Source organism: Carcharhinus amblyrhynchos, chromosome 28, assembly GCF_965287045.1.
Source record: "Carcharhinus amblyrhynchos chromosome 28, sCarAmb.v2.hapA, whole genome shotgun sequence".
Classification (NCBI taxonomy): Eukaryota; Metazoa; Chordata; class Chondrichthyes; order Carcharhiniformes; family Carcharhinidae; genus Carcharhinus; species Carcharhinus amblyrhynchos.
This window is the reverse complement of record NC_137351.1, coordinates 22352958-22376193: the sequence shown is the minus strand read 5'-3', so window position 1 is coordinate 22376193 and position 23236 is coordinate 22352958.

Genomic DNA, 23236 nt, shown 5'->3' with positions numbered 1-23236 from the left:
CTTAGGTCTGTGCAGTCTGCATGTTCTCCCTGTGTCTGCGTGGGTTTCCTCCTGCAGTCCGAAAGACACGCTGGTTAGGTGCATTGGCCGTGCTAAATTCTCCCTCAGCGTACCTGAACAGGTGCTGGAGTGGGGGATTTTCATGGTAACTTCATTGCTGTGTTAATGTAAGCTGACTTGTGACACTAATAAATAAACTTTAAACTTAAGTATGCGTGAGATGAAGATTTAAGACTCCAGTATCCTCGATGCTAATGAGGCTGGACAGAGGAGTACAGAGGCCCAGTCCTAGCAGGATGTCAGTCTCCTCTTTCACCCCGAGCTATGAGCTGTGTGTGCAGATGTTGGAGCTGATTGCGATGCCACATTGGAAATCAGTAAATGTTTCCACAAATCTAATATGACAATCAGCTCCTGGCACAAAATAATGAACTACTCCATTTTGTTTCCACAAACCCAGCTTTAACCGTGTCACCATCAGTCCACTGTGATGCTGAAATTACCCAAGCAAATCTCACTTCTTTCCATTTTCTGTCACTCCCCCTCCTCACCTAACCCACCCCACCCTCCCCCGCTCCCGCCACCTTCTTTCAAAATGGCTGACTCTTACCAAAGATGTATTTCCACATAGATCACAAGTCCATAAGATCTAAGAGCAGAATTAGGCCTTTCAGCCCATTGAGTCTGTTCCGCCATTCAATCATGGCTGATAAGTTTCTCGACCCCCATTCTCCTGCCTTTTCCCCATGATCGTTGATTTTCTTACCAGTCAAGGATGTATCTTTCTCTGTCTTAAACATATCAATGACCTGGCCTCCACAGCCCTCTGTAGCAATGAGCTCCATAGATTCACCACTCCCTGGCTGAAGAAATTCCTTCTCATCTCGGTTCTAAAGTCCCTTTACTCTGAGGCTGTGCCCTCAGATCCTAGTCTCCTACTAATGGAAACATCTTCCCCACATTCACACGATTCAGGCCTTTCATTGTTCTATAAGTTTCAATAAGATCCCCACCCATCCTGCTGGTTAGGTGCATTGACCCAAATAGGCACCAGAGTGTGGCGACTAGGGAAATTTCACAGTAACTTCATTGCAGTGTTAGTGCAAGACTAATAAATGAACTTTAAAAAAACTTTAAATCCTTCTAAACTCCATCAAGTTAAGACCGATTCCTTGCATGTCAGCTTAGAACATGAAGCTATTCAATAATAAACTAAAACCTGCACACACTCTACTGCAGAAGGTAGGTTGCCAAGTTACAATTAAGGAGTAGGAGCCCTGGACAATCTGTCCCTGTCTCTGTAGCCTCCAGCTGTTGAGACCAAGTATAGTATCTTAATTATAGCCTGACTTACATTAGTGAATTCATAACAGTTAATGCATTGGACAAGTGCAGTAGGAAATCTCACAACACCAGGTTAAAGTCCAACAAGTTTATTTGGTAGCACGAGCTTTCAGAGCGCTGCCCCTTCATTGGGTGAGTGGAGAATTAGGTTCACAAACAGGGCATGTATAGACACAAACTCAATTATAAGATAAGGTAAACCCAATTCTCCACTCACCCGATGAAGGGCCAGCGCTCCGAAAGCCCATGCCACCATATAAACCTGTTAGATTTCAACATGGTGTTGTGAGACTTCTTACTGTGCCTACCCCAGTCCAACATCGGCAACTCCACATCATTTGGACAAGTGAATTGATCTTCCAGCAGACAGGTACACTGAGCCATCAGAACACAGCTTCTGAAAGTTGCAACTCACAGGTTTTATCATTGGGATTGGAGCCAATAACCCCCCAGAGCATTGCTGTAGGTTTGTGGTTCACCAGCTCTGTGAGCTAGACCACTAGGCCACAGGAGAAAGCCACACAAATGTCCCGGTATTAAGTCTTACAAAAAGACATAATTATCAAAGGGTAAACATTAACTGAATAAAATGTATTTCAGGTGAAAAATAGCTGTGGATTCTGAATAATTTAAGATTTGTGCACGATATCAAACAGCTAAAAAAAAACCCTCAAGCAAAAGAAGAAATCCATAAAATACAGCAGTTGCTGCCATCTCTGCTGTGCTCTGCTGGAAGCATTTACCAGGTGAGAAGTCTTTGCTGTTTCAGGTCGATGGCCTTGCAGTGAGACACAGTTAGGTTCAGAGGGTCACACTCCCTCCTGATCCCTCCAAGGAGAATTGCCCAGGTGACAACAGTCATGTCAGTTCATCCATTGATCTGGCTCTGATCCATCTCACTCTGGACTCTCAACACTCCGTTCCCCCCAGGCCTGACCATGGCATCATTATCAAATCTGCCAACAAGAGAGAGGCTAGCTTTATTCACCTCATGGAGAAGTCAAACCAGCCCAGAAAGCTCCTCTTCCCTAAGACCCCCCCCAACACCATCACCTCGTGACTGAACTTCGACCCAACACATCTCAGGCCATCACTGACCTTATCACCCCTTCACCCACAGCCTTTTTTCTTTAACCAATTCATCCCCAAACATGGAGCTATCAGGGTTGATTCTAACTGCCCACATCTGGTGGTGGGCAGTTATAACAGAGTGGGAGACCGGCCCCATTCATTTCCCAATCAGGTTCCAACAGGAAAAGCTCAGCTTCCATTTCCTTCCTCATCATCCCTGTGGACTGGAATCCCCACCTTGGCACATTTAGCTCATCCCTAATCTTCAGCCAATGATTTCCTGCATTCCGGGATCGGATGTAAACCGCTCCTGGATAGTTCTACCTTCCTGCCAATCAGTTAAAATGGAACTTTTTGTTCCCACTGCCTCCTGGAATCTATTTCCTCAGCATCACCTTTATTTTTGCCCATGTCCAGCCCCCACCCATCTCCATAACTCTCAGGGACTGCTTTGGGACATTCTGAAGTTGTGAAAGGCATTGGATAAATGCCAATCTTTCTTTCTTACTTCTCTACTGACATTCTCCTTCAGAGTGGCACAGTGGTTAGCACTGCTGCCTCACGGCGCCAGGGGCCTGGGTTCAATTCTGGCCTCAGGTCACTGTTTGCACATTCTCCCCATGTCTGTGTGGGTTTCCTCCAGGTGCTCCAGTTTCCTCCCACAGTCCAAAGATGTGTGGGTTAGGTTGATTGACCCTAGTGTCGGGGGATTAGCAACATAAATGTGTGGGATTATGGAGATAGGGCCTGGGTGGGATTGTGGGTGGTGTAGATTCAATAGGCCAAATGGCATTTTTCTGCACTGTAAGGATTCTATGATTCACTTGGGAAAATAAGAATGGGAGGAGACCATTCAGCCCCTCAAGCCTTTTTCTGGCATTCATTGAGATATTGGCCTGTCCCAATCTATCCTTTACACCTTTGCCAGTCAAAAATCTGTCAATTTTAGACAATTAATTGATTTGGTATCCATGGCTTTCTGTAGAAGAGATTCCTCACTACTCTAAACTCTTGAATGAAGAAGTGTTCCCTGACTGTTCTGGCTCTGATTCTAAGATTATGTCCCCCCCCATCTCCCATTGAATAAACTTCCTCTCTTTCTCTCTATCAATTATTTACAAAAACATCAACCAACTCACTCTTTGACTTTCCATATTCCACAGGATACATGTCTGGCTTCTGACATTTCTCCTCATAATTTTTAATGATTCTAACTTTCCTGTCTGAACCATCTCAGCAGTCTTCAATCTGAAATGTCCCTTTCTGCCTGCTTCACAGATGCTACCTGACCTACTGAGTGGTTCCAGCGTTTTCTATTTTTATGTGAGAAACGTTCAGGGCAATGAGTAAGTCTCTGGTCCTATTTTTCATTGTCAGTATTCATCGAAATTACAACACCCCCTCCCCTGCTGAACTCAATCTTAACTCACAGAAACAACTGCTTTGAGATTGGGTCAAAGTTTGAGAAACCAAAAATGAACCAGGAACCCAGTTTTGGGTTTAACAGGAGCAGCACAAGAGGCTGGCGACCAATCCATCCATCAGAGGTAGGCTAATCTTTAAAATATTTTAATAAGGTTACATGCCTTTATTTTACGTGATTCGATTTTTAACCAAAAATGACTGGGGCTCTCCGACTTCAGGGAAACCCAACAGATGAAAGGAGGTGAAAGAGATTGAAATCCATTAGGTGAGTCATGGCATGGTGGTTAGCATTACTGCCTCACAGCACCAGGGATCCAGGTTCAATCCCAACCTAGGGTGACTTTCTGTGTTGGAGTTTGCATGTTCTCCTTGTGCCTGCGTGGGTTTTCTCCAGTTTCCCCCCATAGTCCAAAAGATGTATAAGTTAGGTCAAGATAACTTGACCCTCAGGGATTAGTGGGGTAAATACGTGGATAGAACCTGGGTGGGATTGTCATGGATGTAGGTTCGATGGGCTGAATGGCCTCCTTCTACACTGTAAGAATCTATGATTCTATTCTGTGGGTGTTTTTTATAGCACTGCTTGTGGGCCGGGAGGATAAATCCATGTTTCCTCTAGGCTCAACCATCTAACCAGTTGAACACACCCAGCAACTCCCTCATCATGATTTGTCTTTTCTCACTGCCATTGGGACTAATAACCACCATCTTCCTCCATGAACGGTCCCTCATCCCCTCCACCACCTGATAGCTCAGTAACCTGTCAATCAGGCTTGCTGTGAGTGAGAAAACCTGCAGGACATTCAAGAAACCCTTTGCTTCAGAGTTTCTGAAACTCAGAACTGCATCCCTCCATTCAACCATTGCCCTGAACACAACCACAACCCAGCGTGGAATGCACATCCAAACTCAAACTAGATCACTAAGTTTCTCTTCCCAAGTTTAATCCTTTTCTTCCCCCATCTATCAGAAAGAACATTTGTAAATGTCACTGGCAAGGATTTCATTAAATGGAATCTCTGGTATAGCTATTCCAGTGTAATTAAATTTCCGAACATCTGTTGTACTTTAATTTAGAGTTTTTTTTAAAACATCTGTCTTGCCTAGTGCCCCACATTCCCGATGAGTGTGCACAGAGACATAATAGCTGTAACTCACCACACAGCCCCACTTTACTGGGTGCTGCACATTGTTGCATGCCAAATAAATGGATGGTCTTTCTGATCACAGGTGACATTGAGTAATTGAAGTGCCAGAGAACGAGTCGGTCCATCTATTTTTCATACATTTCCCAGTTGCCCTGAAGCAGATAGGTAGTTTGCATCTGTATCTTCCTTTATTTCTACTTTGGTCACCAATAACCAAAGAGTGACTTTGGGACCCCAATCCTACATCAACCAGGACACAAACCGGACAGCAATAATATTTTGTGTCTCTCTGTACGGAAGGACATTTGTGTTGGTGGGAATTGGGGATCCAGGAACTGTCAAACTGCCCGTTTCCAAGCACACTCACCATCCATCTACAGCATGCCAAGGCTCTTTCACTGTTCAAGTCCAATAGACGGCACGGTGCCACAGTGGTTAGCACCACTGCCTCACAGTGCTAGGGACCCAGGTTCGATTCCTGGCTTGGGTCACTGCCAGTGCGGAGTTTGCACGTTCTCCCCGTATCTGCATGGGCTTCCTCCGAGTGCTCCGATTTCCTCCCACTGTCCAAAAATGTGCAGGTTGGATTGGACATGTGAAATTGCCCCACAGTGTCGGGGGACTAGCTAGGGTAAATGCATGGGGCAATGGGGATAGACAAATGGCCTCCTTCTGCACTCTATGAATATATCATAACTTATATTGAGTGTGTTTTAAAACAGAAAGACTTGTTTTTATATAGTTTCTCACACAGCTTCAGGCTGCCTCAAAGTATTTCAGTGACTGCTGATATAGAAGTACCCTTATTATTCTTTGTTTAAGAAGGGTAGCAAGAATAATCCAGGTAATTACAGGCCGGTAAGCCTAACATCAGTGGTAGGGAAATTATTGGAGAGGATTCTTCGAGACAGGCTTTATTCCCACTTGGAAATAAGTGGACATATTAGTGAGAGGCGACATAGTTTTGTGAAGGGGAGGTTGTGTCTCACGAACCTGATCGAGTTTTTCGAGGAAGTAACCAGAATGATTGATGAGAGTATGGCAGTGGATGTTGTCTACATGGATTTCAGTAAGGCCTTTGACAAGGTCCCTCATGGAGACTGGTGAAAAGGTGATCAGAGGTGAGCTGGCAAGGTGGGTACAGATACGGAGAGAACGTACAAACTCCACACAGTCACCCCAGGCCAGAATTGAACCCGGATCTCCGGTGCTGTGAGGCAGCATTTCTAACCACCGTGCCGCCCCCATTTTTTGTCTTGAGGTTAAATAAACACGGTCGCCAGCTGCATGTGTTAGGCTTGAAGAGGCTCATCGTATCCTATGGTCAAGAGATATCTTAGGGACAACCAATGCCCATGGCCAATTATCATGCAGTTTCAGAGCTTCAATGATTGCCAACGAATATTAGAAGCTGCCAGACGTGGTGACACTTAGGAATCAAGGTCTCATTCTTCCAAGACTTCTCGACAACAATGCAGTAAAGGCATAGGGGGTTCAATGAGGATAGAAAACATGAGAAGGTTCCTGGATTCCAGTATGCCTTACATTATCCTGCTTTCCTGAAGGTTACCCTCGAAATATCTATTGAGATGTTGACAATCCCGCTGAGTCCTCAGATATTTGAGGCTCCGTTAACCCTGGCCTGCACCCCCTATCTTTGTGGTTGGCACAGTAATTAACATTGCTGCCTCACAACCCCAGGGACCCAGGTTCGATTCCCAGGTTAGGTCACTGACTGCACCTTCTCCTCATGTCTGCGTGGGTTTTCTCCGAGTGCTCCGATTTCCTCCCACAGTCTGAAAAACGTGCTGGTTGGGTGCATTGGCCATGCTGAATTCTCCCTCAGTGTGCCCAAACAGGCACCGGAGTGTGGCAACTAAGGGATTTGCACAGTAACTTCATTGCAGTGTTAATGTAAGCCTACTTGGGACACTAATAAATAAACTTAAATCAATCCATGGAATGTCTACAGCCCATTTCTTTGTTAAAACGTTGATTTGAAGTTGTTCTCTAAGTTCTGACAATGTGTCTGGAGAAAGTCCATCCTGTAGTCATCCAGGGTAACCAGACTGGCTTTATCATGGGCTGAAAATCATGTCATAATGTTAGGAGGTTAGGAAATATTATTCAGATCTTTCAAAAGCACTGTTGGTGATCTCTTTGGATGCCAAGAAGGATTTCGATAGGGTGGAATAGAGTTACCTGTTCAACATGTTGCTCAAGTTCGGACTGGGAGGAGATTTTGTGGAGAGGATACAGGTTCTCATGGAATCATAGAATCCCTACAGAGTAGAAGGAGGCCATTCGGCCATTGAGCCTGCGCCGACCACAATCACACCCAGGCCCTATTCCCATAACAACACACTGACCCTGCAAATTCCCTGACTCTAGGATCAATTAAGCATGGCCAGTCAACCTAACCCACACACCTTTGGAATCTGATAATGGCCAGATAATGTTTTAACGTACATTGGCTGAGGGATGAATATTGATCAGGATATTGTGCCGTGCAGTCCCATTCTGATTTGGAATCATTTACCTCGAACTCAGAGGGCTTTGGTTTAACATCTCATTGCAAAGACATCACCTCTGACAGTGCAGCATTCCCTCAGTACTGCGCTGGAAATATCGGCCTAGGCTTTGTTTTCAAGTTTCTGAAGTTGGGTTGAGAATGCACAACCTTCCAACTCAGGGGTGAAAGAGTTTTGGGTTGCATTAAGGCGGACTTTTAATTTGTTACTAAATTATATAATGCCTCGCATTAATGCAGGAGGAAATGTAGAAAGCTTTCTCTCCTCTTTCAATAATTAAATGAAGTCTGTATTGTGTGACTAAATCCACATGTATTATTTATCTACTGAACTGATGGAATGTGGGAGGAACCCAGAGCACCCGGAGAAAACCCATGCAGACACAGGGAGAACATGCAGACTCCACACCAGGACTCACTGGCAGCGGTCCTTACGAATGATTATGGATCTGATCATTTTGATCTTCAGAGAGGGAGAGGGCAGGGATTGCCCTTATCTCCTTCATTGCTTGTGTTAGGTGTTCAACCTTTGTCAGAGACCATTAGAAGTGTCCTCAAGATTTGTGGGTTATTTAGGGGAGGTGAACAGCATAAAATTCCACTCTATGTGTATGGTGTGTTGCTGCTTCTGCCCAAAACAGCAACTTCACAAAATCAGAGGTTATGCACATGAGTAAGTTAAGGGTAGACCACCCTCCTCAGTTCCCTTTTAGGTGATCTTCTTGAGGGTTTACTTGTCTGGGTACACATATTACCCCCTACAGTTATAGAAGATAGACTTCCCTCCCCACCATTGTTGGCTTCTATTAACTGGGACCTACATCTTTGGTCTACCTTACTGAGTTCCTGGCTGGGTAGGATAGCTTTGATTAAGATGATTATATTACCTAAGCAAACCTATTCTCTCCAAATGCTCCCTATTCTATTGTTTGCAAAGGTCCTTAAAGAAATTAATGGGGTGTCTAGTTGTTTTCTTTCAATCAGGAAGAAGCTGCGTTTAAAATTAGTTAAGCTGCAGGTGCCTGATTCTAAAAGGGGCACTGGGATGCCAAATGTTAAATGTATCAGTTAAACTCCAACCTTAGATTTATGAATGAATGGCTTAGGGGAGATACTTCAAATTATTACGCTTGAGGTCCAGTTATGGACTATAAAGAGATGGCAAGGTAAGTTGGAGTCAAACAAATAGGAATGGTTTATTTATTCATGTTATAAGTAGGCTTACATTATCACTACAATAAAGTTACTGTGAAAATCCCCTAGTCGCCACACTCCGGTAGCTGAGGGAGAGTTTAGCACGGCCAATGCACCTAACCAGTACATCTTTTGGACTGTTGGAGGAAACTGGAGCACCCGGAGGAAACCCACAGACACGGGGTGAACATGCAGACTCCACACAGACAGGAATTGAACCCGAGCCCCTGGCACTGTGAGACAGCAGAGCTAACCATTGTGCCACCATAATAACATTGTGTCAGTAGTACAAGATTGTCCTTGCAAGCTCCACCCAGTGTGATGCTTGAGACTTGGATCATCTGACTCTTAAAGAAGCATACATCCAACTACAAATATAACACATATAGCTTAATGTTAAAGCTGGTCAGTCTTCATATTCCTACAGTAACTTTTATTTCTTAGGGACCCTAAGATGATGTTAGATAAGTGTGATAATCCTTTTGTTATTAACACACTAAAAGCTTGGAGGATGCTCAGTGATTTGGAGCGAAGATACAGTTTCACTCCAATCTTTCTGCCATTCAGGTTTCCTGTCACGTCTGATGGGTCAGGGTTTTGATATCTGGAGAGATAAAAGGCCCTATAGGCTAGATGATGTGTTTGACAGCACCACCCTGTTATCCTTTGTTCAGTTTGACATTCTGAAACACTCCTTTTTTAAATACTTGCAGCTTAGGGACTTTATCCTTAATAAGACAATTCTTCTTTTCGATGCTAAGATTTCCCCAGTAGAAAAAATCCACAGAGACTAGCCAATCGATTAGTAAGTTTTAAGATACTCTGCGCTCTAGATATTGGAGATGCTGCAGCCTTGGGAAAGAACCTTGCAATAAATATTGATGAAGCGACATGGGGTGATATTTGGAAATGTGCTAATAAAATCCCAGTTTGCAATCAAACAAAACATGTTCAAATTAAGATATTACACTGTCTGCATATTACTCCAAGCTTACTGCACAGGTTTGATTCCACGATATCCTCATTGTGTTAGAAGTGCAAGGTTGACATGGGGATTACCTGCACTGTTTTTGGTCCTTGCCAATATTTGATTTACTGTCCTTGAAGATATTGAGAGGATTTTTGATACGGTTTTACGTTTGTTCCCTTGCATTTAATACTGATCTCCGAGATAAAAAAAGATAAATGATGCCAATAGAAAAAGAATGTACAATATCCAAACATTTGAAGCACAAAAAAAATCCTTTGCTCATGGAGTAGAGATAAGAAGGAGGTGATGGCCTTGTGATATTATCACTACAATATGAATCCAGAAACTCAGCCAATGCTCTGGGGACTGGGGTTCGAATCCTGCCACAGCAATAAAAAATATCTGGAATTAAAAATCTACTGATGATCGAGAAATGGTTGTCGAAAAAACTCGTCTAGTTTGCTAATGTCCTTTAGGGAAGGAAATCTGCCATCCTTACCTGGTCTGGCCTACATGTGATTCCAGAGCCACAGCAATGTGGCTGACTCTCAACTGCCCTCCAAGGGCAACTAGAGATGTGTAATAAATGCTGGCCCAGCCAGCAACGCCCATGTCCCACCAATGAATAAAAAATTCTCCTTCAATTAAGAATTGTTATGGAATGTATCCCAATGGAATTCTTGACCTGTTTAAAAGCAAATTACTGCAGATGCTGGAATCTGAAACCAAAAGAGAAAATGCTGGAAAATCTCAGCAGGTCTGGCTGTAGGACGAGCACAAAATCACAAGAGGCAACATAAAACCTCGATCACTGGGAGGCACGGTGGCACAATGGTTAGCACTGCTGCCTCACAGTGCCAGTGACCTGGGCTTGGTTTACTGCTTGGATTACTGTCTGTGCGGAATCTGCACAGTCTCCCCGTGTCTGAATGGGTTTCCTCCGAGTGCTCCAGTTTCCTCCCACAATCCGAATGATATGCTGGTTAGATGCATCGGCCATGCTAAATTCTCCCTTAGTGTACCCAAGCAGGGTGAAGACCAGGGGATTTTCACAGTTTCTTCATCGCATTGTTAATGTAAGCCTATTTGTGACACTAATAAATAAACTTTAAATTTTTTAATGGACTTAGTTGGCCCTTAAATTGTCGGCAAACACAGCTCCAACTCCCATGCCCACCAAGCTCAATACTGCACACACGTATGAGGGCGTCGGGATGCACACCCAATGCCATTCTGCCCAATTCGGATCAGGTGGGCACCTGACCTCACAACATAAAATTCAAGCCCCAGTCTTTCGGATTTCTCCATTTAAAGCACTAAGATCACATTCAAGATCAGCCACGTATTCACCCAAAATCAAAACACTGCGGGCGCTGGAAATATTGAAATTGGAAATGTTCCACAGTATTTGTGGAGCAAAAAACAACATGAGCAGGTCAGAGCACTGGCCTTTCACCAAAGCTTGAGATGTAACAAGCAGGCTTTGAAGCAAGTTCAGAAGCAGTGGGAGGAGAAGAAAAGGGAAGGTGTCTGAGTGGAAGACAGACAATGAAGATAATGAGATTAGGAAATAGCTTTGTCTCCTGAATTCTTATTCCTGAGTCCCTGAACCCGTTCATTGTCAGGTCAGGCTCTGTGTTGTTTGTTCACTGAAATATTATCAACATGTCAATCTTATTTCATGAAGTACAAGTGAACCTGAAATACTCATTGACACGGTGATGTATTGATTTTTAGGAGTATTTCCTTTGTCATGTTAATAACACTATGATTATCAGATGCTTTGAATGACAGTAAAGAATTTGAATGCCAGTCAGTACCTTTGATTTGACTGAGCTTTTCTACCGACGTATATAACCTTATGAAACATTCACAGTTTAATCCTTTCATTGGAATATGACCAGCTACGAATGAAATCTTCCAATAATCAAACTGTCAAAACACTTGAGAAGCAAAGGCCAAGATCTCAAATGTTGGTATTTTGGATCAGATAAATTGGCATCAATGATTGTAGGGCAATGCTCCAGGGTGAGAACAAGTATTAGCTTTTTACATTGTAACCACTGCTTAGAAAGACTTCCTGTGTGACGTTCTTGAAGCCTCGGAAAATCATAGATGAATTAGAGCACAGAAATAGGCCATTCAACCCATTGTGTTCCTGCCAGCTCCTTCCAAGAGCAACTCACCTCACCCCTCCACCCCCCTCCGATAGGTGACATGGTATCACAGTGGTTACCACTGCTGCTTCACAGTGCAAGGGACCCGGGTTCAATTTCCGGCTTGGGTCACTGTGCAGAGTCTGCCCGTGTCTGTGTGGGTTAATTCAATTCTGTTTTTTTAAAACTAGCAGTTTATTTAAGTGCTGATCGTGACTCATTTCTTTGTAACCCCAGTGGGTTTTTGTGTTAAAACCGGGCCGCCGGTACCCATATCTGAATTGTAGGTTCAATCCCAGCTTGGGTCACTGTCTGTGTGGAGTCAGCACATTCTCCCCTTGTCGGTGTGAGTTTCCTATGAGTGCTCCAGTTTCCCACACAGTCCAAAGACGTGTGGGTTAGGTTGATTGGCCACGCTAAATTACCCGCAATGGCAGGGAGATTAGCAAGTTAAATATGAGGGATTCCAGGGATAGGACCTGGGTGGGATTGTTGGTGAAGACTCGATGGGCTGAATGGCCTCTTCCTGCACTGTAGGGATTCTATGATTCATAGCCCTACAAATCTTTCCCTTCATGTGAAAATCACTTCTGAAGGCCCTGATTGACTCTGCCTCAAACCTGACGATACTGTGCCTTTAAGAAATGTATTGAGCCGTGTTTCTTGTTAAGGATCTTTTCTGTGCACTCAGAGCCATTTTGTCTGGATCCAGCAGCAGTGTTGTTCCTGCAGCAGCATAATTGATCTTAATTGCCACAATATTTGTATTAATCTGGACTAATGCAGGGTTCAGTTATTTTGTGTTTTCCCCTGAAATCTTGCAGAGTAGGGCTTGATTAGATTAATTGACATGTGAGGCCATATGACTGGGTACAGGTCGGCTTTCACAGAGAACTCAAGGTAGTCTGCTTTCTGGGATACGTCAAGAGAGCTTGCTTTCTCTGTATCATTTGTTCTCTCTGAGGTGTGGAGACTGGAATCTGCCAAGAAATAAATCTCTTTCTCTCAAATTCTGTTGACTGGGGGTGAAGCTTTTGCTGGAAGTTGCTGCATAAGAATTTGAAGACAAATGTCTGTCTGGATCAGTGTCAGATGTTAAAAGGCCAGAAATCTAGTAGTGATGTAAGCATCTTTGTTTTCTGTGCTAACTTGTTCCAGACCTCCTGCCCCTCATTTTAGCCTATGTGCCCTCGTGACTGACCCTTCAACTAAGGGGAAACAGCTGATCTTTACTAATTCTGTCCATGCCCCTCAAAATCTTGTACATCTCGATTAGGTCGCTCCTCAGTCTTCTCTGCTCCAATGAAAACAACCCAAGTCAACCCAACCTCTCTTCATAACTTCAATGTTCCATCCCAGGCAGCATCCTGGTGAATCTCCTCTGCATATATTTGAGCCAAAACATTAAGTCAGCTTCACTTTCTATGAATGTTTGAATTAGGTGTGCCCATGGGAAGACAATATTGATTTTTGAGTGGGCACAGTGCATTGGAATCGGAGAGACTGGCAGATACAAGAAGCTGAGCAGAGGCCAGCAGTAGTTAACCTGGAATAGAAGCAGCAAGTTGAATCAATAAATAAATATCAGAATCCCAACTACACATGGATGACAGCACATGGATCGACAGAAATTCAATCCTTAATGAAGCTCTCCAATTCATCATCTTATCGATTCATTGACATGTAAAATAGCGTGCAAACCAGCGTCCCATCTATTGACTCTGTCTACACTTCCCACTGCCTCGGCAAAGCAGCCAGCGTAATCAAGGACCCCACACACCCCGGACATTCTCTCTTCCACCTTCTTCCATAAGGAAAAACATACAAATGTCTGAGGTCACGTACAACCGACTCAAGACAGCTTTTTCCCTGCTGCTGTCAGATTTTTGAATGGACCTACCTCAGATTAAGTTGGTCTTTCTCTGCACCCCAGCTATCTCTGTAACACTACATTCTGTACTCTCTCCTTTCCTTCTCTATGAAAGGTATGCTTTGTCTGTATACCACGCAAGAAATAATACTTACATTAATACATGTGGCAAGAAAAATCAAATCAAATATCAAAAGGCATTTCTTACCAGAATTCCCATTTTTTAAAAAAAATTAAACATATCTTCACACACACACTTTTTTTCCTTTTAGGGAATGGTGGGGAAAGAACTTCTAAGCTGTTTATCAGCCTGTTGAACGCTCCTTCCGTAGACAACATGTCCTGACTTTGGACTCAAAACTAAAACTTCTGGGCCAGAGGTAGGGACACTGACACTGCCACAAGACCTTGTTTTGAATGAATTATTTTAGTGAATTAACACTATCAACAAAACACTGGTATGTTTTTCCCAAATAAACCCAGCCAGCCACTCATTAAGATTGTTATTAAAGGCAATCAGCAGCTTTAAAACTTTATTCATTATCAAAATAGTTGACAAATTTAATCCGAAATGCGGAAAACAATCATTTACTAATGGGAAATAAATCTGCACAATAAAGCTGTCCCCAAAATGACAAAGGCAGTGAAATTAAAATGAAAGTAAGGAAAAAACTGAATCCAATAGGAAAAAGGACACAGGTTTATGGTGCAGGGAGTAGGTACAGAGGAGATGTCAGAGGTAAGTTTTTCGCACAGAGAGTGGTGGGTGCGTGGAATGGGCTGCTGGCAACAGTGGTGGAAGCGGATTCAATAGGGTCCTTTAAGAGACCTTTAGATAAGTACATGGACCTGAGTAAGATAGAGGGTTATAAGTAAGCCTAGTAATCTCTAAGGTAGAGACATGTTCAGCACAACTGTGTGGGCCGAAGGGCCAGTATTGTGCTGTAGTTTTTCTATGTTCTATGTTCTTTCTAAGGGGACATAGATATAGAGCTGAATTTTCCCATACCCACCCACCCACCACAGGAATGTAGCAGGCGGGACACGGAGTACGCAACAATCTGTTGACCTTGGGCGGGATTTTCCAATCTTGGGGCGAGCGTGGCCTGAAAATCCCACCCATTGAATCCCTATGGTGCAGAAAGAGGCCATTTGGCCCATCGAGTCTGCATGGACAACAATCCCACCTAGGCCTCATCCCTGTAACCCCAGGTCTTTACCCTGCTAGTCCCCCAGATTCTGAGGGGCAATTTAACATGGCCAAACCACCTAACCTTTGGATTGAAAACCTTGCGAAAAATAATGCATATATTTTAACGATAAGGTAAGTGGATTTATTGGAGATCAGAAAAGTGAATTAACTAAGAATTATTGTCCAGCACCCAAAGTGAGATTCCAAATTTTATAAGGCATCAAAAAATACAGGTGTAACAAGCTAATGAGGAGTGGGAGGGAATCGGTCAAAAATATTTGCACAAACTTTAAACATTGTCTCCTGTCAAGCATACTAATTTAAAATAGAATCTCTACAGCGCAGAAGGTGGCCATTTGGCCCATCGAGTCTGCACCTACCACAATCCCACCCAGGCCCTATCCCCGTAACCATATGCATTTACCCTGGCTACTCCCGCTGACACTAAGGGGCAATTTAGCATGGCCAATCCACCTAACCTGCACGTCTTTGAAGTGTGGGAAGAAACTGGAGCACGCGGAGGAAACCCACGCAGAGACGGGGAGAATGTGCAAACTCCGCACAGACAGTGACCCAAGCTAGGAATCGAATCCGGGTCCCTGGTGCTGTAAGGCAGCAGTGCTAACCACTGTGCCACCATGCTGCCCCAGATAATCATGAACTGGGAAGCACAGAAACTCCGAGTCTGTACCAGGAAATTTATCAGTACTACCTAATAACATAAGAACATAAGAAATAGGAGCAGGAGTAAGCCATCTAGCCCTTCGAGCCTGCCCTGCCATTCAATAACAAGGAAGTCTCGTAGCGCAGTGGGTAGTGTCCTTGCCTCTGAACCAGAGGCTCCAGGTTCAAATCCCACCCAGGATTTGATGGCCAAGGAAACTGTGATTGTAACAGAGCCAAACGGGCTGAGAATCAACCAGCAAAATGTTTCCAACTTGCCAATAGTAGGCAGTAAGTGCAGGAGAGAATCTTGGTCAGCTATAGTAACTAGAAGCAGGAGTTGGCCCTTTGAGCCTGCTCTGCCGTTCATTATGATCATGGCTGTTCATCAAATTCAATATCCTGATTCCATCCAACCCACCCCACCCACCACCACCCCTCCACCCCACCCCATATCCCTTGATCCCTTTAGTCCCTGGGGCTATATCAATAGAAACAAGCTTGGTGTGGAGCGGTGCTCCTCATGTTATAAGCCTCTGGCACCACATTAGTGAGCCCATCAAGGAATTGCTAGCCATAAGAACAGATGAAAGATGGTCTTGAGCATCATTAGATGTGAAAAGAGAACAAAACAAACTAATACTCAAGCACCCTACTGGATCAAAAGTCTTTTTGTCCAATCTTCTTTGTCCTCTGTCAAGCAGGGATGATATTTAGACACTTTTTCTCTTGAACCTTCTCTTTGCTGTATATTTGTTAGTATCAGTAAGAAGTCTGACAACACAAGGTTTAAGTCCCTTCGTCGGGGCAAACCCCGAAAGCTTGCGAGTGTACTATCAAATAAATCGGTTGGACTTAAACCTGGTGTTGTCAGACTTCTTACTGTGTTTACCCCAGTCCAATGCCAGCATCTCCATATCGTATTTGTTAAAATAGTATAGAATCCCTACAGTGCAGAAGGAGGCCATTCAGCCCATTGATCCTGCACTGACCACAATCCCACCCAAGCCCTATCCCTGTAACCCCACATATTTACCCTGCTAATTCCCCTGACACTAAGGTGCAATTGACCATGGTTAATCAAACTAACCTGCATATCTTTGGACTGTGGGAGGAAACTGGAGCGCCCAGAGGAACCCCGCACAGACTTGAGGGAACTTGCAGACTCCGCACAGACAGTGATTCAAGTTGGGAATCAAACCCATATCCCTGGCTATGTGGGATCTCCCAGACCAGATGATTCAGTCGCTCCTGCTTAGAAAGTTGATAAGGCAGTTACCGAGTCCAACCATCTGTACCAGCCCACCAAATGTGGCTTGCAGAATTGAAGATGATTTTTCTTAACTTCCTTACAAAAGGGGCCCTTTTCCAGGGTGAGGGAGACACCCCTTCACTCTCAGACTATCCACACTCTATTGGAACTTCCATTACCTTGACAAGTATCCGAGATGCAGTAACATCGAGTCTGTACCGACCACAATCCCACCTAGGCCATATCCCCATAACCCTCCTTATTTACCCTACTAACCCCCTGATACTAAGGGTGCAATTGAGCTTGGCCAATCAATCTAACGTGCATGTCTTTCGGACTGTGGGAGGAAACTGGAGCACCCAGAGGAAATCCATGCAGACATGGTGAGAACGTGCAGACTCCACATGGACAGTGACCCAAACCAGGAGTTGAACCTGGGTCTCTGGCACTGTGAGGGAGCAGTGCCAACCACTGTGCCACCATGCTGCCCCCTGTTGCATGTTGCAGATGTCAACTTGGACCTAGAATAGATTGGCTTAAAAATAATCCATACTAATGTATTTGTTTTGTATGCTGTGGTACTAATCAGCGAGTGGAGCCCAATCACTGTCTCTGAGATGGTGGGCTCCCACTCTCGGCCTGGACTGGGGAGAGCGGAGATGAATGATTTCATCACGGGGCTGGGACAATGAAAGCAAAATGTAGGAATAATGGTGGGAAGGACTATTACTTACGTGGCGAAAAACTGCAGCAGGCGACGGTGCAGAGGGACCTCGGGGTCCTTGTGCATGAGTCGCAAAAACCCAGCCTGCAGGTGCAGCAGGTGGTCAGGAAGGCAAATGGGATGCTGGCCTTCATCGCGAGGGAGATTGAATATAAAAGTAGGGAGGTCTTGCTGCGGCTGTATAGGGCATTGGTGAGGCCGCAGCTGGAGTACTGTGTGCAGTTTTGGGCGCCGTACTTACGCAAGGATATTTTGGCCTTGGAGGGAGTGCAGAGGAGGTTTACTAGGCTGATACCGGAGTTGAGGGGGTTGAGCTATGAGGAGAGGCTGAATAAACTAGGCTTGTACTCGTTAGAGTTTAGAAGAATGAGGGGAGATCTCATTGAGACGTATAAGATGATGAATGGGATGGATAGGATAGAGGTGGAGAGACTCTTCCCGCTCAGAAAGGATAGTAGGACTAGGGGGCACAGCCTCAAGATAAAGGGGGGGCGGTTTAGAACGGAGTTGAGGAGGAACTTCTTCACTCAAAGGGTGGTGAATCTCTGGAATTCTCTGCCCGTTGAAGTGGTGGAGGCTGCCTCGCTAAATATTTTTAAGAAGCGGGTTGATGGGTTTTTGATAAGAGAGGGGATTAAGGGTTATGGGGAGAGGGCGGGAAAGTGGAACTGAGCCACGACAGATCAGCCATGATCTTATTGAATGGCGGGGCAGGCTCGAAGGGCTAGATGGCCTACTCCTGCTCCTATTTCTTATGTTCTTATGTTCTTATGCAACCCAGATCTCTTCCTCGTTACCACAGCCAGCAACCTGAAATCTAAGATCCTGGCACTCAGTCATTAAATATTTAGCAACCAACGAGCATCAGGCAGAGAAAAATTACTTCATAAATCAAACCAAAAGTGGAGGGAAGTTAAAATAATGGAGGATAATTTCTTAGGCCCCATCACCGGAACAGACGTGATGCTTTGATAGATAAGCTTCCCTTGTCAGTGCGTGTAAATCTGGAAGATTATGTTATCGGGACATCACAGCAGAATCTTAGCAAGCTTTAGCTTCGACTCACTTTCACAATAACAGGAAGAATGCTTTACTTTCTTTGTGATTGGCATATTTTGAATATGTGTACTTATTATCTCAGGAGGCTTATCGAAAAAATTGACAAAATACATCGACCAAAAATCTCCCCATTCCTTCAGCAGCAGGTAGGTGACGGTTAGCTCAGGAGCCGGATGGAACCAGATCCCAGACTGGGGTGGGCCTTGTAAGACATAAAGCTTCAAATAAAACCAGCAGCAACCAGAGAGGGGTCTACTCATGATGTGTGGCCTCCCAGACCAGGAGATTCAGTCGCTCCTGCTCAGAAAGTGACGATAAGGCAGTTACCGAGTGCAGCCATCTGTACCAGCCCATCGTATAGGGCCTATTGCGGCTTGCAGAGTTGAAGATGATTTTTCTTAACCTCCATATAAAAGGGGCCCTTTTCCAGGGTGAGGGAGACAATCCTTCACTCTCGGACCAGACACACTCTATTGGAATTTCCAGTATCTTGACAAGTATCTGAGACGCAGTGACAGCTGTAGCTGTAGCATTATATCAATAAGGTGAATTCCATGTGACCCTATTAGGGGTCCGTCCCCGGGCCACTGGCAGACAGAAACCTATATTTATATCAGATTTTTTGACCAGGCAAATTTGAGTTTAACTGTTCCAGCTCAGAAAAATCAGGGCTGCAAAATTCTTATGTTTAAAGTTTTTAAGGTTTACTTATTAGTGTCACAAGGAGGCTTACATTAACATGGCCATGAAGTTACTGTTAAAATCCCCGAGTCGCCGCACTCCAGCGCCTGTTTGGGTACACCGAGGGAGAATTTAGCATGGCCGATGCACCTAACCATCACGTCTTTTAGACTGTGGGAGGAAAGTGGAGCACCTGGTGGAACCCACACAGACTTAGGGGGAACATGCAGACTCCGCACAGACAGTGACCCAAGTCAGGAATCGAACCCGTGTCCCTGGCATTGTGAGGCAGCAGTGGTAACCACTAACATGGTGACACTTCACTTGAAGCCATCACATTGACACTGAGTATCAAAATGGTGGCTGCACCACATGCACACACTTCCAGCGTGACCCACACTTGGTGAGGGCGGTAGGAGAATGGGTCAGAGATAGACAGAGATCATGTTGTCAATCGACATTTGTAACGCTGAAGTGATGCCAGTGCTGTCATTTACAGGCTCAACCCTCCAGCCCTCTGCCAACCTCACACATGCCTTGGGCAGCAGGCAGGACCCATGCCAGTGCTGCTTAAAGATCAACGTTCAGGGCAGTTGCTGATTAGTTGCTGCTGAAGCGGCCTGAATTTGAGTGTTACTCAGAGTTGGCAAGGTCAACAGGGAGTAGTGCTGCGCAATGAAAAGCATCTTGGTTCAGGCTTCAAAGATTCTGGTCAGACCCTTGCACCCAGCCATGGGCACTAAATTCCAATTATCCTGGGGCCTCAGTGTCCGAGGCTGATGGGACAGAGGCAGCAAAGTGGACAGGTTAATCACAGAGGGAAGATGAGATCTTATCCATCTAGAACGTTCTGAACCCACTGTCTTCCTCGTGTCTGTCAGGAGTGTCCACAGTCCCCAGAGTGAAGAGGTTATCTGTCTCTGCATGCCAGTCCTTCACTCAGGCACCTCGCTCTCTGGGCATGTGGTATCATTTCCACTTAGTTCCTTTCTAATCAGAGACGTTTCTCTAATCAGTTCCATTACCTGCTGCAGTGTCTGACGTTTAGCGTGAAGTTGTGCAGGCCACAGCCTCACATGAACTCAGGGAAGTTCTGTGAATTCTGTACTGCATCACACACCACTGTCATTTCAATGAGTTTATAGAACAGGGTTTGTGTGCTCTGAGTAAGCTCAGGTTAATCACATCCCTGCATCCATATTCCAGCCTTATCCAATCCTTCTCCCAGATGTTCTCATGGGAATTTTTATCAGTTTTGAGTCCTATGGATTCTGATTTATGATATTATTGTGGAGGGCAAAACCTAATACTGCATTTTGGATTAAAATATATCCTTATTGCTATTGCTTATTTTTAATCTGGACTCTTCAGGTGAACAAAGACCATTAAAATGGCTGAATCTTCATCTATAGGTCACCCAATCAGAAGAATTCCATTCTCAGTCTCGGGGAAGGTCGCACCTTGTTATGTCTAAGAAGCTTTGACCAGAACCACTTGGGGCCAGCACATGGCACCCCCAAAGGGAGCTAGAATTATAGAAACCCTACAGTACAGAAGGAGGCTATTCGAGACATGGGGCCTATTTTACCATCGTGTTGCGCCTGTGTTCAGGTGCGAAAACTTGGTAAAGTCGGGCGTATGGCGAGTAGCACAATCCGCGCACGCCGCCACGCCAGTTCCCCCTTTACCAAAGCCTGAAAATGGCTGTTACTGGGACTGCGCCCGAAATGGGCATGACAGCCATTTAAATGTATTTGCATGGTAACATTTGTACGCCCAACTTTACCACCACGTTCGCCCATCCAGAATCGGCGCAAAACAGACATGCTCCACAGAAGTCTGGCTTTTTTTTTTAACTTCAGCATTGCACTTGCTTCCTCATTGATCCAACAGATCGTTCGCGCAGTTAAACTGTTAACTCTAGCTATCAATCCCAGGTCTCATTCTCAGACTGTGTTTATTTATTGAGTGGAATGTGAAACAGAATTGAAAGAACGTCATCAATAAGCGTCGGCAGAAAATACTGAGAATGATTAGAGGAGAAATTATTACAATGATAGCCGATCAGGGCTGGAATGGTTGCTATGAGAGGACACAGGATTAAGGTGCTGGGGAGTAGGCACAAAAGAGATATCAGGGGTAAGTTTTTCACTCAGAGGGCAGTGGGTGAGTGGAATCGGCTCCCATCGGTGATGGTGGAGGCAAATTCGGGACTTCTGAGACTTCTGAATGAGTACATGGGACTTAATAGAATTGAGGGTTATAGATAGGCCTAGCAGGTAGGGATATCATCGGCGCAACTTGTGGGCCAAAGGGCCTGTTTGTGCTGTAGTTGCTCTATGTTCTAAGTCCAATTCGGGCGCTCCAGTTAGTGAGCGGGTAGGTGCTGAGTGTCCAAAGCCTTTCTGCTTGAGATTGGTAGAAGAGGGGAGGGGGCTGCAATCGGTCTGGGTGGGGGGCGGGTGGGGATAAGGGGGTTGGTGATGTTGTGCGGGTGAGGCACTGTCTGTGGGGGCCAGGGGGAGGCATTATCCAGCCCGGGAGCGATGTAGCAGGGAAGCCGCATTCTATCAATTTTTTTGTGCATGTGCAGTTGGAGACGCTGATGGAAGTTGCAGGGTTTCGAGCGATTTAAACCCCATCCACAGGCTTGTGCAGTGCGATTCAGAATCACTGATATTTTTGTAGCCTGAGTGCATGTGGGGGTGTCTGAGAACAGGTCTAAAAAGTTGGATCTGAAACACTCCCAGTTTCAAGTCAAAATGGCAAAATAGGCCCCATGGCATCTACACCGATTCTCCGACACAGCATCTTACCCAGGCCCAGTCACCATAACCTTATATAGTTATCTTTCTAACTCCCCTATCTTGGGGCACAAAGGGGCAATTTTGCATGGCCAATCTACCTAACCCACACATCCTTGAAATGTGGGAAGAAACTGGAGTAGCCAGAGGAAACCCACGCAGACATGGAGAGAATGTGCAAACTCCATACAGACAGTGACTCAAGGCAGGAATCGAACCTGGGTCCCTGGCGCTGTGAGGCGGCAGTGCTAACCACTGTGCCACCCACTATTGTAGAAGTGCCTCAACACTCTTCTATGTATTCACTCCCCCTTATTCAAAACAATCCGAAACGCCTTGCTGTTTACAGGTGGGTGGTGAGAGGATCGATGTTGTTTGAATCTGTTCCGAGCTCTGACCATCCTAAACGTCCAGGCCCTTAGCTTTCAGATCGCTGTCTCAGCATTTCACTCCACTGCACCTCCAGTCAAAATGATAATGCCAATTGCTCATCTTCAGTGAATCAGGCAGCAGTTCTTTTCCAGACAGGTATTCTTGATTGAAGTCAATAATCATGATTCTGAAGAACATTTGATGTGAGTTAAATACTGAAAGATTTAGATTGTGTTGCTCAATCTCTGCTGAACATGTTGATTGAACACAGCCAGATGCAGGTTGACAGTGAATATATTTGATGATGTGGCGGATAACGCACATCACATCAAACCGTCAGCCCTCGGACGAGAGCAAGTCACTTCGACATCATTTCTTCTTTTAATTTCTGGGTAGGCTTGATAGCTTGCATTTATATAGCGCCTGTGATGTTGTAAATCATTCCGAGGTGCTTCACAGAAACATTCTCAAACCAAATCTGACATCAAACCACATAGGAAGAGAACAAGGTGGATGGCACACTGGTTAGCACTGCTGCCTCATAGCATTAGGAACCCGGGTTCGATTCCCAGCTTGGGTCACTGTCCGCACATTCTCCCCGTGTCAGCATGGGTCTTTTCCGGGTGCTCCAGTTTCCTCTCACAGTCCAAAAGATGTGCCATTTAGGTGCACTGACCATGCTAAATTCTCCCTCAGTGTACCCGAATAGGCGGCTAGGGGATTTTCACAGTAACTTCATTGCAGTATTAACGTAAGTCTACTTGTGACACCAATAAAACGT